The sequence below is a fragment of the Oncorhynchus masou genome, unplaced genomic scaffold, assembly GCF_036934945.1.
Source record: "Oncorhynchus masou masou isolate Uvic2021 unplaced genomic scaffold, UVic_Omas_1.1 unplaced_scaffold_1577, whole genome shotgun sequence".
Classification (NCBI taxonomy): domain Eukaryota; kingdom Metazoa; phylum Chordata; class Actinopteri; order Salmoniformes; family Salmonidae; genus Oncorhynchus; species Oncorhynchus masou.
The window spans coordinates 39,503-53,599 of NW_027005837.1; the positions used below are offsets into that span (position 1 = coordinate 39,503).

At 42.7% G+C, this 14,097-nt stretch overlaps 7 non-coding genes across 7 annotated transcripts; all 7 read right to left on the reverse strand.

Moving 5' to 3' along the window:
* Positions 1-1,823: 1,823 nt before the first annotated feature.
* Positions 1,824-1,905, reverse strand: trnal-uag (transfer RNA leucine (anticodon UAG)). Its single transcript has one exon. It is a non-coding gene; the product is annotated as a tRNA-Leu (tRNA).
* A 7,882-nt stretch (positions 1,906-9,787) lies between these two features.
* Positions 9,788-9,869, reverse strand: trnal-aag (transfer RNA leucine (anticodon AAG)). Its single transcript has one exon. It is a non-coding gene; the product is annotated as a tRNA-Leu (tRNA).
* A 698-nt stretch (positions 9,870-10,567) lies between these two features.
* On the reverse strand, positions 10,568-10,649 carry trnal-aag (transfer RNA leucine (anticodon AAG)). Its single transcript has one exon. It is a non-coding gene; the product is annotated as a tRNA-Leu (tRNA).
* A 735-nt stretch (positions 10,650-11,384) lies between these two features.
* trnal-uag (transfer RNA leucine (anticodon UAG)) lies at positions 11,385-11,467 on the reverse strand. The gene has a single exon. It is a non-coding gene; the product is annotated as a tRNA-Leu (tRNA).
* A 735-nt stretch (positions 11,468-12,202) lies between these two features.
* Positions 12,203-12,284, reverse strand: trnal-aag (transfer RNA leucine (anticodon AAG)). The gene has a single exon. It is a non-coding gene; the product is annotated as a tRNA-Leu (tRNA).
* A 735-nt stretch (positions 12,285-13,019) lies between these two features.
* trnal-aag (transfer RNA leucine (anticodon AAG)) lies at positions 13,020-13,101 on the reverse strand. Its single transcript has one exon. It is a non-coding gene; the product is annotated as a tRNA-Leu (tRNA).
* A 737-nt stretch (positions 13,102-13,838) lies between these two features.
* Positions 13,839-13,920, reverse strand: trnal-aag (transfer RNA leucine (anticodon AAG)). Its single transcript has one exon. It is a non-coding gene; the product is annotated as a tRNA-Leu (tRNA).
* Positions 13,921-14,097: the final 177 nt, after the last annotated feature.

Here is a 14,097-nt window from a genome sequence, read left to right on the forward strand (position 1 = left end):
TTTCAGCGTTTTTACTTTCATGTAGGGCCATGCAAGGGAGAAAAGAACAAATATCGTGTGTCACGGATGGGGTTCCAACTCAATAGTGTAGTCCATCGCCTTAACCAACCAGCTACCAAGTCCTGTGATGGATGGTAAACAAGGAAAGTTGGGCTGAGCAAGGCGACGACCCAGCAGTCCATTTTAACAGTGGGTAATAGTTCCAACTCAATATGGTAACCTCTTACATCTATGGTGGTAGTCCATCGCCTTAACCAACCAGCTCACCAAGTCCTGTGCTCTTGTGCTGGCAGTTGCACACTCCTCCGGTGGTTGTTCAAAGATCTTCTTGATGCGTAAACAAGGATAAGTGAGCTTCAGGCAAAACCAAGATGAGATGGCAGTCCATTTTAACAGTGGGATGTCTGTTTTCCAGGTACTGGATTTATGGCTTCTTTCAGAGATGTGGGTTTAAAGTAAGTCTGCCCTTTCTATCGTTTCCCCAAGGTGAAAACTGCAGCATTGTGACGTATTTCAAACAAGGCAGATCATTGGAAGATTGACAAATAACAGACCACATTTCCCACGTGTTTTTGAAATTATCTGGTGTTTGCAAATTCGAAATTGCTTCAGACGCAAAGTCACCTGCCAGTATTTTTCCATACGATACAGAGAGTAAAGCAAGCTTCAACGAACTGAGATGTCAGTGAAGAGATATGTGAAAAAACACCTTGAGGACTGATTCCAAACAACGTTTGCCATGTTCGGTCGATATTATGTAGTTAATCCGGAAAAAGTTTTACGTTGTAGGTGACTGCATTTTCGGTTCGTTTCGGAAGCCAGACGCAATGTAGAAAAGTTTGAACGATTTTTACACACAGACGCTTTCAGGAAACACTGCGCATTTGGATTGACTGAGAGTCTCTCATTGAAAACATCAGAAGCTCTTTCAAAGGTAAATGATTTTATTTATTTGGTTATCTGGTTTTTGTGAAAATTTCATGTAGGACATGCTACACAAAAATGCACAAATTTGCATACTCTTACACAAATGGGGTTCCAACTATGGTTCAAAAGCATATTTTAAAATCTGAGATGACAGTGTTGTTAAGAAAAGGCATGGCAGTTGAGAGCAGGTTGTTCATGCATGTATTTTCATTTTATTTGCGATTTTCAGAAATCCACGTTTAACAGTGGGTAATGCTAATGAGCCTGAGGCTTTATTCACAAACCCGGATCCGGGTTGGGGAGTTTCAAGAAGTTATTAAAGTCCACCGCTGCAACGTTTTCTCAACAGAAAACTGTAATGTAATTCCTAACAAGGCCACCAAGGACACCAGACAAATAAAGGGAATCCAGGCCTTACCCTAGTTCCCACTTCTGTTTTTGAAATTATCTGCTGTGTTTTTCAAATTCAATCTGCTTCAGACATAAAAGCAGAAACAAATTTTCAGTGTACACAATGCAAGAAAGCGTTGCAGCGGTGGACTTTAAACCCACATCTCTGAAGGAATGGATCCTTAAATCCAGTACTCTGGACAGCTCGGCCACATTACCCACTGTTAAAATGGACTGCTGGGTCGTCGCCTTGCTCAGCCCAACTTTCCTTGTTTACCATCAAGGCTTTGACATGAACAACCACAGGAAGGAGGTGCAACTGCCAGCACAAGAGCACAGGACTTGGTAGCTGGTTGGTTAAGGCGATGGACTACACTATTGAGTTGGAACCCCATCCGTGACACACAACATTTGTTCTTTTCTCCCTTGCATGGCCCTACATGAAAGTAAAAACGCTGAAATAAAGCAGAACATGTGACAGATTGCGCAAACAAACTCAATAAGGATGGCAGTGGTGGGATTTGAACCCACGCCTCCTTAGAGACTGGAGCCTAAATCCAGCACCTTAGACCGCTCGTCCACACTACCCAGCTGTAGAGAAATATTCACACTTTCTCCTCAGTTACCTAGGGCGTCTGCACTTCCTTGTATTTTCGTCTACTTTTTCATTTTCTTCTTTAAAAATATTTATGTATCTCATGTTGCTCTTGCTTATGTCATCTTTTTTTGATTCTCTTTTTAAAAATCTTAATTTATCTCATGTTGCTCTTTCATGCATTGTGTCCACTGAATGTTTTTTTCTGCTTTTATGTCTGAAGCAGATTGAATTTGAAAAACACAGCAGATAATTTCAAAAACAGAAGTGGGAACTAGGGTAAGGCCTGGATTCCCTTTATTTGTCTGGTGTCCTTGGTGGCCTTGTTTGGAATTACATTACAGTTTTCTGTTGAGAAAACGTTGCAGCGGTGGACTTTAAACCCACATCTCTGAAAGAATGGATCCTTAAATCCAGTACTCTGGACAGCTCGGCCACATTACCCACTGTTAAAATGGACTGCTGGGTCGTCGCCTTGCTCATCCCAACTTTCCTTGTTTACCATCAAGGCTTTGACATGAACAACCACCGGAAGGAGGTGCAACTGCCAGCACAAGAGCACAGGACTTGGTAGCTGGTTGGTTAAGGCGATGGACTACACTATTGAGTTGGAACCCCATCCGTGACACACAACATTTGTTCTTTTCTCCCTTGCATGGCCCTACATGAAAGTAAAAACGCTGAAATAAAGCAGAAGATGTGACACCTTGCGCAAACAAACTCAATAAAGATGGCAGTGGTGGGATTAGAACCCACGCCTCCTTAGAGACTGGAGCCTTAATCCAGCTCCTTAGACCGCTCAGCCACACTACCCAGCTCTGGAAAAAATTCAAACTTTCCCGTCTGTTACCTAGAGCGTTTGCACTTCCTTGTATTTTAGTCTTCTTTTTCATTTTCTTCTTTAAAATATTTATGTATCTCATGTTGCTCTTTCTTGCATTGTGTACACTGAAAATTTGTTACTGCTTTTATGTCTGAAGCAGATTGAATTTGAAAAACACAGCAGATAATTTCAAAAACAGAAGTGGGAACTAGTAAGGCCTGGAAGGCCTTGTTTGATTCCCTTTATTTGTCTGGTGTCCTTGGAGACTGGAGCCTTAATCCAGCGCCTTAGACCGCTCGGCCACACTACAAAGCTCTGGAAAAATTTCAAACTTTCTCGTCAGTTACCTAGAGCGTTTGCACTACCTTGTATTTTCGTCTTCTTTTTCATTTTCTTCTTTAAAATATTTATGTATCTCATGTTGCTCTTACTTCTGTCATCTTTTTTTGATTCTCTTTTTAAAAATCTTAATTTATCTCATGTTGCTCTTTCATGCATTGTGTCCACTGAATTTTTTTTTCTGCTTTTATGTCTGAAACAGATTGAATTTGAAAAACACAGCAGATAATTTCAAAAACAGAAGTGGGAACTAGGGTAAGGCCTGGATTCCCTTTATTTGTCCGATGTCCTTGGTGGCCTTGTTTGGAATTACATTACAGTTTTCTGTTGAGAAAACGTTGCAGCGGTGGACTTTAAACCCACATCTCTGAAAGAATGGATCCTTAAATCCAGTACTCTGGACAGCTCAGCCACATTACCCACTGTTAAACTGGACTGCTGGGTCGTCGCCTTGCTCAGCCCAACTTTCCTTGTTTACCATCAAGGCTTTGACATGAACAACCACCAGAAGGAGGTGCAACTGCCAGCACAAGAGCATAGGACTTGGTAGCTGGTTGGTTAAGGCGATGGACTACACTATTGAGGTGGAACCCCATCCGTGACACACAACATTTGTTCTTTTCTCCCTTGCATGGCCCTACATGAAAGTAAAAACGCTGAAATAAAGCAGAACATGTGACAGATTGTGCAAACAAACTCAATAAAGATGGCAGTGGTGGGATTTGAACCCACGCCTCCTTAGAGACTAGAGCCTTAATCCAGCGCCTTAGACCGCTCGGCCAAACTACCCAGCTCTGGAAAAATATTCACACTTTCTCGTCAGTTACCTAGGGCGTCTGCACTTCCTTGTATTTTAGTCTTCTTTTTCATTTTCTTCTTTAAAATATTTATGTATCTCATGTTGCTCTTGCTTCCGTCATCTTTTTTTGATTCTCTTTTTAAAAATCTTAATTTATCTCATGTTGCTCTTTCTTGCATTGTGTACACTGAAAATTTGTTTCTGCTTTTATGTCTGAAGCAGATTGAATTTGAAAAACACAGCAGATCATTTCAAAAACAGAAGTGGGAACTAGGGTAAGGCCTGGATTCCCTTTATTTGTCTGGTGTCCTTGGAGACTGGATCCTTAATCCAGCGCCTTAGACCGCTCGGCCACACTACAAAGCTCTGGAAAAAATTCAAACTTTCTCGTCAGTTACCTAGAGTGTTTGCACTACCTTGTATTTTCGTTTTCATTTTCTTCTTTAAAATGTTTATGTATCTCATGTTGCTCTTGCTTCCGTCATCTTTTTTTGATTCTCTTTTTAAAAATCTTAATTTATCTCATGTTGCTCTTTCTTGCATTGTGTACACTGAAAATTTGTTTCTGCTTTTATGTCTGAAGCAGATTGAATTTGAAAAACACAGCAGATAATTTCAAAAACAGAAGTGGGAACTAGGGTAAGGCCTGGATTCCCTTTATTTGTCTTGTGTCCTTGGTGGCCTTGTTTGGAATTACATTACAGTTTTCTGTTGAGAAAACGTTGCAGCGGTGGACTTTAAACCCACATCCCTGAAAGAATGGATCCTTAAATCCAGTACTCTGGACAGCTCGGCCACATTACCCACTGTTAAAATGGACTGCTGGGTCGTCGCCTTGCTCAGCCCAACTTTCCTTGTTTACCATCAAGGCTTTCAAATCAAATCAAATCAAATCAAATTTATTTATATAGCCCTTCGTACATCAGCTGATATCTCAAAGTGCTGTACAGAAACCCAGCCTAAAACCCCAAACAGCAAGCAATGCAGGTGTAGAAGCACGGTGGCTAGGAAAAACACCCTAGAAAAGCCAAAACCTAGGAAGAAACCTAGAGAGGAACCAGGCTATGTGGGGTGGCCAGTCCTCTTCTGGCTGTGCCGGGTAGAGATTATAACAGAACATGGCCAAGATGTTCAAATGTTCATAAATGACCAGCATGGTCGAAAATAATAAGGCAGAACAGTTGAAACTGGAGCAGCAGCACGGCCAGGTGGACTGGGGACAGCAAGGAGTCATCATGTCAAGTAGTCCTGGGGCATGGTCCTAGGGCTCAGGTCAGTTGAAACTGGAGCAGCAGCACGGCCAGGTGGACTGGGGACAGCAAGGAGTCATCATGTCAGGTAGTCCTGGGGCATGGTCCTAGGGCTCAGGTCCTCCGAGAATTACATTACAGAGAGAAGGAGAGAATTAGAGAACGCACATTTTTCACACAGGACACCGAATTGGACAGGAGAAGTACTCCAGATATAACAAACTGACCCCAGCCCCCGACACATAAACTACTGCAGCATAAATACTGGAGGCTGAGACAGGAGGGGTCAGGAGACACTGTGGCCCCACCCGAGGACACCCCCGGACAGGGCCAAACAGGAAGGATATAACCCCACCCACTTTGCCAAAGCACAGCCCCCACACCACTGGAGGGATATCTTCAACCACCAACTTAACATCCTGAGACAAAGCTGAGTATAGCCCGAAAAAGATCTCCGCCACGGCACAACCCAAGGGGGGCGCCAACCCAGACAGGATGACCACATCAGTGAATCAACCCACTCAGGTGACGCACCCCCTCCAGGGACGGCATGAGAGAGCCCCAGCAAGCCAGTGACTCAGCCCCCGTAATAGGGTTAGAGGCAGAGAATCCCAGTGGAAAGAGGGGAACCGGCCAGGCAGAGACAGCAAGGGTGGTTCGTTGCTCCAGAGCCTTTCCGTTCACCTTCCCACTCCTGGGCCAGACTACACTCAATCATATGACCCACTGAAGAGATGAGTCTTCAGTAAAGACTTAAAGGTTGAGACCGAGTTTGCGTCTCTGACATGGGTAGGCAGACCGTTCCATAAAAATGGAGCTCTATAGGAGTAAGCCCTGCCTCCAGCTGTTTGCTTAGAAATTCTAGGGACAATTAGGAGGCCTCGTCTTGTGACCGTAGCGTACGTGTAGGTATGTTGCAGGACCAAATCAGAGAGATAGGTAGGAGCAAGCCCATGCAATGCTTTGTAGGTTAGCAGTAAAACCTTGAAATCAGCCCTTGCTTTGACAGGAAGCCAGTGTAGGGAGGCTAGCACTGGAGTAATATGATCAAATTTTTTGGTTCTAGTCAGGATTCTAGCAGCCGTATTTAGCACTAACTGAAGTTTATTTAGTGCTTTATCCGGGTAGCCGGAAAGTAGAGCATTGCAGTAGTCTAACCTAGAAGTGACAAAAGCATGGATTAATTTTTCTGCATCATTTTTGGACAGAAGGTTTCTGATTTTTGCAATGTTACGTAGATGGAAAAAAGCTGTCCTTGAAATGGTCTTGATATGTTCTTCAAAAGAGAGATCAGGGTCCAGAGTAACGCCGAGGTCCTTCACAGTTTTATTTGAGATGACTGTACAACCATTAAGATTAATTGTCAGATTCAACAGAAGATCTCTTTGTTTCTTGGGACCTAGAACAAGCATCTCTGTTTTATCCGAGTTTAAAAGTAGAAAGTTTGCTGCCATCCACTTCCTTATGTCTGAAACACATGCTTCTAGCGAGGGCAATTTTGGGGCTTCACCATGTTTCATTGAAATGTAACAGCTGTGTATCATCCGCATAGCAGTGAAAGTTAACATTATGTTTTCGAATAACATCCCCAAGAGGTAAAATATATAGTGAAAACAACAGCGGTCCTAAAACGGAACCTTGAGGAACACCGAAATTTACAGTTGATTTGTCAGAGGACAAACCATCCACAGAGACAAACTGATATCTTTCCGACAGATAAGATCTAAACCAGGCCAGAACTTGTCCGTGTAGACCAATTTGGGTTTCCAATCTCTCCAAAAGAATGTGGTGATCGATGGTATCAAAAGCAGCACTAAGGTCTAGGAGCACGAGGACAGATGCAGAGCCTCGGTCCGATGCCATTAAAATGTCATTTACCACCTTCACAAGTGCCGTCTCAGTGCTATGATGGGGTCTAAAACCAGACTGAAGCATTTCATATACATTGTTTGTCTTCAGGAAGGCAGTGAGTTGCTGAGCAACAGCCTTTTCTAAGATTTTTGAGAGGAATGGAAGATTCGATATAGGCCGATAGTTTTTTATATTTTCTGGGTCAAGGTTTGGCTTTTTCAAGAGAGGCTTTATTACTGCCACTTTTAGTGAGTTTGGTACACATCCGGTGGATAGAGAGCCGTTTATTATGTTCAACATAGGAGGGCCAAGCACAGGAAGCAGCTCTTTCAGTAGTTTAGTTGGAATAGGGTCCAGTAAGCAGCTTGAAGGTTTAGAGGCCATGATTATTTTCATCATTGTGTCAAGAGATATAGTACTAAAACACTTGAGCGTCTCTCTTGATCCTAGGTCCACGCAGAGTTGTGCAGACTCAGGACAACTGAGCTTTGAAGAAATACGCAGATTTAAAGAGGAGTCTGTAATTTGCTTTCTAATAATCATAATTTTTTCCTCAAAGAAGTTCATGAATTTATCACTGCTAAAGTGAAAGTCATCTCTTGGGGAATGCTGCTTTTTAGTTAGCTTTGCGACCGTATCAAAAAGGAATTTTGGATTGTTCTTATTGTCCTCAATTAAGTTAGAAAAATAGGATGATCGAGCAGCAGTAAGGGCTCTTCGGTACTGCACGGTACTGTCTTTCCAAGCTAGACGGAAGACTTCCAGTTTGGTGTGGCGCCATTTCCGTTCCAATTTTCTGGAAGCTTGCTTCAGAGCTCGGGTATTTTCTGTGTACCAGGGAGCTAGTTTCTTATGAGAAATGTTTTTAGTTTTTAGGGGTGCAACTGCATCTAGGGTATTGCGCAAGGTTAAATTGAGTTCCTCAGTTAGGTGGTTAACTGATTTTTGTCCTCTGGTGTCATTGGGTAGACAGAGGGAATCTGGAAGGACATCAAGGAATCTTTGTGTTGTCTGTGAATTTATAGCACGACTTTTGATTTTCCTTGGTTGGGGTCTGAGCAGATTATTTGTTGCAATTGCAAACGTAATAAAATGGTGGTCCGATAGTCCTGGATTATGAGGAAAAACATTAAGATCCACAACATTTATTCCATGGGACAAAACTAGGTCCAGCGTATGACTGTGACAGTGAGTGGGTCCAGAGACATGTTGGACAAAACCCACTGAGTCGATGATGGCTCCGAAAGCCTTTTGGAGTGGGTCTGTGGACTTTTCCATGTGAATATTAAAGTCACCAAAGATTAGAATATTATCTGCTATGACTACAAGGTCCGATAGGAATTCAGGGAACTCAGTGAGGAACGCTGTATATGACCCAGGAGGCCTGTAAACAGTAGCTATAAAAAGTGATTGAGTAGGCTGCATAGATTTCATGACTAGAAGCTCAAAAGACGAAAAACGTCATTTTTTTTTTTGTAAATTGAAATTTGCTATCGTAAATGTTAGCAACACCTCCGCCTTTGCGGGATGCACGGGGATATGGTCACTAGTGTAGCCAGGAGGTGAGGCCTCATTTAACACAGTAAATTCATCAGGCTTAAGCCATGTTTCAGTCAGGCCAATCACATCAAGATTATGATCAGTGATTAGTTCATTGACTATAATTGCCTTTGAAGTAAGGGATCTAACATTAAGTAGCCCTATTTTGAGATGTGAGGTATCATGATCTCTTTCAATAATGACAGGAATGGAGGTGGTCTTTATCCTAGTGAGATTGCTAAGGCTTTGAGAACACCGCCATGTTTAGTTTTGCGCAACCTAGGTCGAGGCACAGACACGGTCTCAATGGTGATAGCTGAGCTGACTACACTGACTATGCTAGTGGCAGACTCCACTATGCTGGCAGGCTGGCTAACAGCCTGCTGCCTGGCCTGCACCCTATTTCATTGTGGAGCTAGAGGAGTTAGAGCCCTGTCTATGTTGGTAGATAAGATGAGAGCACCCCTCCAGCTTGGATGGAGTCCGTCACTCCTCAGCAGGTCAGGCTTGGTCCTGTTTGTGGGTGAGTCCCAAAAAGAGGGCCAATTATCTACAAATTCTAACTTTTCGGAGGGGCAGAAAACAGTTTTCAACCAGCGATTGAGTTGTGAGACTCTGCTGTAGAGCTCATCACTCCCCCTAACTGGGAGGGGGCCAGAGACAATTACTCGATGCCGACACATCTTTCTAGCTGATTTACACGCAGAAGCTATGTTGCGCTTGGTGATCTCTGACTGTTTCATCCTAACATCGTTGGTGCCGACGTGGATAACAATATCTCTATACTCTCTACACTCGCCAGTTTTAGCTTTAGCCAGCACCATCTTCAGATTAGCCTTAACATCGGTACAGTTTTCTGTTGAGTAAACAGTGTATGATCGCTGGATGATTCGTTTTAAGTCTACATCTCGGGAAAGCCAATGACTAGAGTTTTCAATTTGTCAGAGCTAATGGTGGAAGCTTCGGCCTCAGACCCCTGTTAACGGGATGGAGTATAGACCAGAGAAGGCTCGGCCTCTGACTCCAACTTTCCTTGTTTAATGGGGAAAAAGGCTTTGACATGAACAACCACCGGAAGGAGGTGCAACTGCCAGCACAAGAGCACAGGACTTGGTAGCTGGTTGGTTAAGGCGATGGACTACACTATTGAGTTGGAACCCCATCCGTGACACACAACATTTGTTCTTTTCTCCCTTGCATGGCCCTACATGAAAGTAAAAACGCTGAAATAAAGCAGAACATGTGACAGATTGCGCAAACAAAATCAATAAAGATGGCAGTGGTGGGATTTAAACCCACGCCTCTTTAGAGACTGGAGCCTTAATCCAGCACCTTAGACCTCTCGGCCACACTACCCAGCTGTAGAAAAAAATTAACACTTTCTCGTCAGTTACCTAGAGCGTCTGCACTCCCTTGTATTTTAGTCTTCTTTTTCATTTTCTTCTTTAAAATCTTTATGTATCTCATGTTGCTTTTTTTGATTCTCTTTTTTCTTAATTTATTCCATTGTGCACACTGAAAATTAGTTTCTGCTTTTATGTCTGAAGCAGATTGAATTTGGAAAACACAGCAGATAATTTCAAAAACAGAAGTGGGAATTAGGGTAAAGGCTGGATTCCTTTTATTTGTCCGGTGTCCTTGGTGGCCTTGTTTGAAAAAACATTACAGTTTTCTGTTGAGAAGATGTTGCAGCGGTGGAATTTGAACCCACATCTCTGAAAGACTGGATGCTTAAATCGAGTGCTCTGGACAGCTTGGCCACAGTACCCACTGTTAAAATGGACTGCTTGGTCGTCACACAGCCCAGCACAACTTTCCTTGTTTACAATCAAGGCTTTGACGTGAACAACCACCGGTAGGAGGTGCAACTGCCACCCCAAGAGCACAGGACATGGTGGCTGATTGGTTAAGGCGATGAAATACACTATTGAGTTGGAACCCCATCCGTGACACACACATTTGTTCTTTGCTCCCTTGCATGGTCCAACATGAAAGTAAAAACGCTGAAATAAAGCAGAACATGTGACAGCTTGCGCAAACAATCTCAATAAAGATGGCAGTGGTGGGATTTGAACCCACGCCTCCTTAGAGACTGGAGCCTTAATCCAGCGCCTTAGACCACTCGGCCACACTACCCAGCTCTGGAAAAAATTCAAACTTTCTCGTCAGTTACCTAGAGCGTTTGCACTTCCTTGTATTTTAGTCTTCTTTTTCATTTTCTTCTTTAAAATATTTATGTATCTCATGTTGCTCTTGCTTCCGTCATCTTTTTTTTGATTCTCTTTTTAAAAATCTTAATTTATCTCATGTTGCTCTTTCTTGCATTGTGTACACTGAAAATTTGTTTCTGCTTTTATGTCTGAAGCAGATTGAATTTGAAAAACACAGCAGATAATTTCAAAAACAGAAGTGGGAATTAGGGTAAAGGCTGGATTCCTTTTATTTGTCCGGTGTCCTTGGTGGCCTTGTTTGAAAAAACATTACATTTTCCTGTTGAGAAGATGTTGCAGTGGTGGAATTTGAACCCACATCTCTGAAAGACTGGATGCTTAAATCGAGTGCTCTGGACAGCTTGGCCACAGTACCCACTGTTAAAATGGACTGCTTGGTCGTCACACAGCCCAGCCCAACTTTCCTTGTTTACAATCAAGGCTTTGACGTGAACAACCACCGGTAGGAGGTGCAACTGCCACCCCAAGAGCACAGGACATGGTGGCTGATTGGTTAAGGCGATGAACTACACTATTGAGTTGGAACCCCATCCGTGAAACACAACATTTGTTTTTTCTCCTTGCATGGTCCTACATGAAAGTAAAAACGCTGAAATAAAGCAGAACATGTGACAGCTTGCGCAAACAAACTCAATAAAGATGGCAGTGGTGGGATTTGAACCCACGCCTCCATTAGAGACTGGAGCCTAAATCCAGCGCCTTAGACCGCTCGGCCACACTACCCAGCTGTAGAAAAATATTCACACTTTCTCGTCAGTTACCTAGGCGTCTGCACTTCCTTGTATTTTAGTCTTCTTTTTCATTTTCTTCTTTAAAATATTTATGTATCTCATGTTGCTCTTTCTTCTTTCATCTTTTTTTGATTCTCTTTTTAAAAATCTTAATTTATCTCATGTTGCTCTTTTTGCATTGTGTACACTGAAAATTTGTTTCTGCTTTTATGTCTGAAGCAGATTGAATTTGAAAAACACAGCAGATAATTTCAAAAACAGAAGTGGGAACTAGGGTAAAGCCTGGATTCCTTTTATTTGTCTGGTGTCCTTGGTGGCCTTGTTTGAAATTACATTACAGTTTTCTGTTGAGAAAATGTTGCAGCGGTGGACGTTGAACCCACATCTCTGAAAGACTGGATCCTTAAATCCAGTTCTCTGGACAGCTCGGCAACATTACCCACTGTTAAAATGGACTGCTGGGTCGTCGCCTTGCTCAGCCCAACTTTCCTTGTTTACCATCAAGGCTTTGACATGAACAACCACCGGAAGGAGGTGCAACTGCCAGCACAAGAGCACAGGACTTGGTAGCTGGTTGGTTAAGGCGATGGACTACACTATTGAGTTGGAACCCCATCCGTGACACACAACATTTGTTCTTTTCTCCCTTGCATGGCCCTACATGAAAGTAAAAACGCTGAAATAAAGCAGAACATGTGACAGCTTGCGCAAACAAACTCAATAAAGATGGCAGTGGTGGGATTTGAACCCACGCCTCCTTAGAGACTGGAGCCTTAATCCAGCGCCTTAGACCGCTCGGCCACACTACCCAGCTCTGGAAAAATATTCACACTTTCTCGTCAGTTACCTAGAGCGTCTGCACTTCCTTGTATTTTAGTCTTCTTTTTCATTTTCTTCTTTAAAATATTTATGTATCTCATGTTGCTGTTTCTTCTTTCATCTTTTTTTGATTCTCTTTTTAAAAATCTTAATTTATCTCATGTTGCTCTTTTTGCATTGTGTACACTGAAAATTTGTTTCTGCTTTTATGTCTGAAGCAGATTGAATTTGGAAAACACAGCAGATAATTTCAAAAACAGAAGTGGGAACTAGGGTAAGGCCTGGATTCCCTTTAATTGTCTGGTGTCCTTGGTGGCCTTGTTTGGAATTACATTACAGTTTTCTGTTGAGAAAACTTTGCAGCGGTGGACTTTAAACCCACATCTCTGAAAGAATGGATCCTTAAATCCAGTACTCTGGACAGCTTGGCCACAGTACCCACTGTTAAAATGGACTGCTTGGTCGTCGCCTGCTCAGCCCAACTTTCCTTGTTTACCATCAAGGCTTTGACATGAACAACCACCGGAAGGAGGTGCAACTGCCAGCACAAGATCACAGGACTTGGTAGCTGGTTGGTTAAGGCGATGGACTACACTATTGAGTTGGAACCCCATCCGTGACACAAAACATTTGTACTTTTCTCCCTTGCATGGCCCTACATGAAAGTAAAAACGCTGAAATAAAGCAGAACATGTGACAGCTTGCGCAAACAAACTCAATAAAGATGGCAGTGGTGGGATTTGAACCCACGCCTCCTTAGAGACTGGAGCCTTAATCCAGCGCCTTAGACCGCTCGGCCACACTACCCAGCTCTGGAAAAATATTCACACTTTCTCGTCAGTTACCTAGGGCGTCTGCACTTCCTTGTATTTTAGTCTTCTTTTTCATTTTCTTCTTTAAAATATTTATGTATCTCATGTTGCTCTTGCTTCCGTCATCTTTTTTTGATTCTCTTTTTAAAAATCTTAATTTATCTCATGTTGCTCTTTCTTGCATTGTGTACACTGAAAATTTGTTTCTGCTTTTATGTCTGAAGCAGATTGAATTTGAAAAACACAGCAGATAATTTCAAAAACAGAAGTGGGAACTAGGGTAAGGCCTGGATTCCCTTTATTTGTCTGGTGTCCTTGGTGGCCTTGTTTGGAATTACATTACAGTTTTCTGTTGAGAAAACGTTGCAGCGGTGGACTTTAAACCCACATCTCTGAAAGAATGGATCCTTAAATCCAGTACTCTGGACAGCTCGGCCACATTACCCACTGTTAAAATGGACTGCTGGGTCGTCGCCTTGCTCAGCCCAACTTTCCTTGTTTACCATCAAGGCTTTGACATGAACAACCACCGGAAGGAGGTGCAACTGCCAGCACAAGAGCACAGGACTTGGTAGCTGGTTGGTTAAGGCGATGGACTACACTATTGAGTTGGAACCCCATCCGTGACACACAACATTTGTTCTTTTCTCCCTTGCATGGCCCTACATGAAAGTAAAAACGCTGAAATAAAGCAGAACATGTGACAGATTGCGCAAACAAACTCAATAAAGATGGCAGTGGTGGGATTTGAACCCACGCCTCCTTAGAGACTGGAGCCTTAATCCAGCGCCTTAGACCGCTCGGCCACACTACCCAGCTCTGGAAAAATATTCACACTTTCTCGTCAGTTACCTAGGGCGTCTGCACTTCCTTGTATTTTAGTCTTCTTTTTCATTTTCTTCTTTAAAATATTTATGTATCTCATGTTGCTCTTGCTTCCGTCATCTTTTTTTGATTCTCTTTTTAAAAATCTTAATTTATCTCATGTTGC